Raw genomic sequence first — 5834 nt, 5'->3', positions numbered from 1 at the left:
ATATATAGTGTCTTACTATTCTAAGCTGTCGTCTAGGCTTTGCGAGAAATTTAACTCATTTGTATATAAATATTTAAAAACCACGATTTTGAAAAACTGTGATTTTCATGATTTTTTTGGTTATCTGTTCTGTGCTTTGTAATATTTTTTTTCTCTACTTGTTTTGCATTTGAACTTTCGACGTCTACTGCAACACCCAAGAGATGGTCATAATCAGTACCCAAATAATTATTGATTTTTTTTTTCTTTATTATCAGCAAGCCTTTCTAAGACGTATAAAATCGGTAAATTTATAATCGAATTGTTTACAATTGAAATGAAATAGCGCTTCCTGATTGAGTCCCTATGCCGGTAAAACCGCAAGACATTATATTCTACACTTAAGATATCCTAATACCGAGATGGAGCTCAAGAAGACCTAGACAAGCAATGTGTATTTTCATCAGATGTACTCGTTTTTTTGTATTTAGTTGATGAAGATTGTTTTCCAATTATATTTAGTTATCATTCCGGCTTAATAATTTTTAAGCCAAAACGTGTATGAAGAGCTTTGTCCGGTGAAAACTTTACGTGTAGCTGTTCAAATTTGTGTTACAGAGTTTAACTTAAGTTTGTGTATGTAATGATGCGCGATGTTGATAATTATCAAAGCATATATATCCACTAATTACAATTTAGGCCACCTTGGTGTAAATAGAATCTGTATATGGAGAGCTGAGCTGAACTGATATATATATATATATATATATATACTTGTGTGAACGAATTCAAACCAAATGATCATTCTATACAAAAGGTGTCATTCTTCTTTTTACAGTAACTTGAGATTTTTCTATTGTTTCCCGCTATTTAGAGATATTGTCTGTAAAAAAAATTCAGAGTTCTTCAACGACTAAAAAGTGCCCGATTCGATCAAGGAGCGAAGACGACTAGAAGTATTAATCACTCTGCGGATAAAAAGATGATGTATGACTTGTCCAAGCGATTGTGATGAGACACCCAGTAACCATATATATGATTAAGTGCTTGCGCCATATTTTGCTCTCATGGCATATATCATGTTGTGAAGCATGTAAGCTTTGTATTTACTTCACAAATTTCGCCAACAGGCTGAGTAGTTGTCCACAATAGCTGACCTTTCTTTGCCAATGGGTCGATAAAGCGTTACAGGTCCCTGAAAAATTGTAACTTATCCCATTTAAGCAGTGTACTGTAAATTCTCTTTGCATAAATTTATAGTCGGAATCATTGCCGTGGCTTGAGTAATCTTTTGTACTAAATATGCGGTTGGCAATCATTTTTTCTCTGAATCGTTTACTGTATCTGTCGTTTTTGTTATTGTAGATATTTATAATATATACGTTCAGTTATCTTTATCTCTAAGATGTTTACTTTCAACGGCTAAAGCGGCTCGCGGAACTATTCTGGTATTCTATTTTTGGGCTAGTGAGGTTGTTACCCAGATATTGTCCAGATTAGTTACTGGAGTTCGTGTTATTTGAGGGGTGTGTGAAATACTGCGTAATGGCAATATTAGGCGTAATTGCTTGAAACGTTTACATAGATATTAGCTAGACGAGCCTTTCTTATAGCAGATAATGACAAAGTTAATAATAAGAAGATTTCTGGAAACTAAGTACCCGTATAGGTAACGCTTTTTTTTGAGTAATTATCTTTTCCGGATTTGAAAATAAGCTTTCCAACAATTGCTCCATCTACATACATCAATCACATCCACCACCTTTCGCAATGGCTCGAAATAACTAGGCGATCGCTAACTCGGAAGTAGACTTTCTATGGCTCCTTGCTGGAGCATATAATCCATCGAGTTTCAAGCTTATAGGCCTCATTCGAATAAATGAAGTGAACAATTGAAGCTGCCTAACATCTTAAGTCAACGTTATGCTAACGGAGAAAGAACTAAGTAAATGATTTGCATATTGGGCATGTACAAAATACCTACTCTCAACTGCTTAAACTCAAATTCTGATTATCAGAACTGCAATTTCAAGGCGTGCCTTAGTCGCCATACCGATTAATTAATCTGGTTGAGGGATTTTGTTCTACCTTCAAAAAACCTTGCCACGACATCGTTCGGGTGCTTCTTATGCACAACGAGCAGGACCATTAAGGTTTTAGCGTTTTGAGAATCAAAAGGCATGAACCATGCACATTTACCAACATGTACCATGCGGACATCAGGTGCTCTTGACACATCTGTACACACTAAAATTGATCTTTAGTTGTAATGCCGTGACACATCGACGATATGATAAGGATGTGGCATAATGCGTTCCATTACGGTTCATCTTCAATAGCTTCAAGATTTACCTTCAGCATCATTTTGATGCGCCCCACGTCGGCGTCTCCGAAGGACATATTGTTAAGTTTTGTGTAACGTCTCCAGTGGTTTCTTCAGCAGTATTTTTTTTATCTATCACAACTATCTCGATAGACATGTTGTTGCGCCCGGTCTTTCGTTCTATATTTTTCTAATATGCTCTTCATTTCCTGTAGTTTACCGGAGTGAGTGTTTCCATCTGGGCATTAGGCGGTCTGGGTATGCGCGAAGTTCATTTTAAGCTTGCTCGCCTATTCCGATTCGCCGATTTTGCGATAACGTCTCGCTGTTTGTTTGTCCCACCTTTTTTTCCCCATATCGATCTATCGCTTCTCTCGCTGCCCCACTCGTTGTGGAGCGGCTCTCCCCAGCGGGTCGTCAGTCAAAAGTGTCTTCAGTTCTGGTAATTCTAACCGACCGAGTCAGAGATCAGAATAACACGATTGTGGATATATTACCCGTGCGCCCGTCCGGGATACCTAGCTAGTTCTTCGCAACAAACGGGTCATCAATTACATATTATCTCGTTATGAAAATCAGACAATCTACAACAAACGCAAACATCATCGAGAATCAAACGACAACGAAAACCAGAAGCATAACAACGACAAAGGCGAATCGGTATCTGGCATCGCTTTGACAAAACTCGGGCTCAGGTCAAACGATCGGCGTTTCTGCATATCTATCCTATACGCGCATATACATTACAAACAATATACAACATAACCACTCGCCTTGCAAAGCAGCGTTTGGTCATAAGAAATGTAGGATAGAATGAAGGTGTATTGAGAAAATTTGTTTTGTTCATTATTAACCCATAACACTAAAGATCGATGAGAATTAGAATCCCGTCAGATGTGTTGTTCGGCCTAACGCGCATAGCTTTCACTGCACGGTGGTCTTTTCTTCTAAAATGGCACATTTTAAATTGTAATAATCACAAAGATGGGTACAGTTAAAGTTCAGTCGCTTTCAGGTACACCTTCAGCACTAGTCGCTTATGGGAGCAATAGGGAATGGAACTTTCGCAAAGGGTCCCACAAGAATAGTCCTATCATTGTCAAGGACAAATCTCACGTTGTCTTGAGAAAGATGAAGAGTCGTAGCTAGAGCTGTAAACAATTGCGACGCTTCACCTCAGGATAGGTTGGCACAAGTCGAATTCGAACGACCCGTGTATCTGATAGAGCGGCTAAGCTTGGGACACGTGGTGGTCTAGGTTCGTATCCGCGTTAAGACACACGTTGTTTTGTGTTGGGAGCTAGCCGTCTGAAGTAATACCTAACGGCCTAAATACCGGACGTAACCCTCCCCCAAAAAAAAAAAGGTTCTTGGTTTTTGGTTCGAGCGGCTTGCACAATGGGTGCTGCTGCATTTGTGCCGTCGCACAACCGAAGAGAGAATAATACGAAGACGATTTCGAGAAGACTCAAGAAGAAGCGAAATAGAATGGTCACAGTTAACCGGGCCAAGAGTCACCCTAACGAGCTGAACGGTGTCCCGCGTTTTATGGTTGGCTAGACGAATAAGTGTTGTCCGGTCTTCAACTGCTACGCTGTATTGTACTTCTGCAAGCGATTCTAAAGAGGTTAGAGGGCGCGAGTGGTTCTAGCGAAACCGCCGATGTAGTACAGGATACGGTACAACTTGGGACAAACAAGTGATAGTTCACCGATCGATCCAAGGAATAAAAGCAAAGCATATAGGGAGCGCTTCTTGCAACTGGCGCCAAATTAAGATTGCAATATTGATAACGCTGTTTATCTAGCGAGACTTCTAGAGCGGTAAAGAACGATGCCAGGTAGAGTTTTCGCAGTGAAGGTATGTACAATAGATAAATGCGCTCGCTACAAGGTCTACAGCAAACATTTCTTCGAGGTGGGTCTAGATTTCGAATGTTGAATACACTCGTGGCATCAAGCCGTCCGATACTTTCTACAATCAAATAAAAGCTTAGAAAAAATGTAGATATACAATCTATAGAAATAACACGCTAGCTACGCCTAGGGTTTGGCTAAAACTATATGAGGATGGATCTACCCCAGCACGGGTAACTGATGTATTCGAAAGAAGGCTCGCGACGCAGTAATAATGTAACGCTTCTAATTCCGAAAAAAAGGTTCATTGATTAATTGTGTGGTTCTAGTTGCGTATGAGTTATGCACAAGGCGCATTAGCGGACCAGAATTAGCAACCCAGCTGAAATTGACTATTCGATATTATTCCTGATCTAATAATTACATGTTTAACGAAAGAGTGAAAAATAGCTTCGTTCCCAGTGAGAGACACTTGTAATCAAGTGTCAAAGAAAGACGAACTCTACCAAAGGTATCAAGCTAATAGGGATGTCAGTCAAAAAGCGAGCGAACAGCATTAGCAAACAAGCAAACCAATTGAGGACACAAGGCCAACTTTCCCAGAACCGCGGGTTATGAAAGTCGTCGTCGAATCTTGAGACCCGAACACCCCAGGGCGATAATGCGATTATGTTTGTCACGCCGCTGCTGAGTAGAATAGCATAGAGGAGCGCAACGTAATGATCGAAACCAGTTAGTGTTTAGACGACAGTGTACTACGAAGGCTGGCTGTAATAATCAGGAATTATGTACAAGAGCTAATAGGCTTTTTGTGTTGCATTTCTACACGGTAACCTAAACGGTCAAGCCTTTGATTCGGGCCAGAAACAAGAGGTCGCTGCTTTAAGTCCCGCCAACAATGCAACCTGTGCAAATAGAGAATGGGTATTGTATTTTTCATTTACTCTCTATGTGTACCAATGTATGTGTTTGTTCCCGGTATCACGATGATATAAATTGAACCTCCGTCACTATTGCTAAGGCAGATACGCCGCGTGCGTAGCGTTGCTCTGATTTAGCCGAGAACCCCTATGCATAGTGGAATATCACAAACAATACGCGCCATCAATTCTAACGGCGAATTAGACTTTGTACTAGTTAGACGTAAGTGCATGCTAAGTTAAATGATGGTTAAAAACCGAAGTAACTTGAGCTAAACATCGCGCTCGGAGCCACACAGTTGCGAGTTTAACCATTAAGCTACCGCAACAGTCACTTTAGGACCTTATGCAGTGATTAAATGCACTGGTTGCAAACCGACAAAAAATTCACAGCCAATAACAGATTTCAAATTATTAAGTTATTTAATCGCGACCTTCTTCTCAGCTTCTGGAGGCAGGGCTTTTGCTAGCTCATGGATTTGCTTTGAATAAATGGCCACTGGGGCTTTGAAGGTAACAGCGCCTGACAGAAATCTGATAGACAATCTTCCCTGAAGCGTTTTGTATCTACTTGTTCGATTATTGTTCAACCTGTTTACAACGAATCCATCCAGGCGTACCACCTCTGTTTACGGTTTTAGAAGCTCTTCAATTTTTAGTACTTGGCCCGACGGATCACAGGCGCGATTTTTTTAGCGCTACGTACATTTGAATACAGTCAGAATTCAGACTATCGTCATTAAAAAAAAAATACAT

This window comes from Varroa destructor, unplaced genomic scaffold (genome assembly GCF_002443255.2).
Source record: "Varroa destructor unplaced genomic scaffold, Vdes_3.0 BEIS01000001.1, whole genome shotgun sequence".
Taxonomy (NCBI): domain Eukaryota; kingdom Metazoa; phylum Arthropoda; class Arachnida; order Mesostigmata; family Varroidae; genus Varroa; species Varroa destructor.
The sequence above is the reverse complement of the archived record's forward strand: the minus strand, read 5'-3'. Positions refer to the sequence as shown.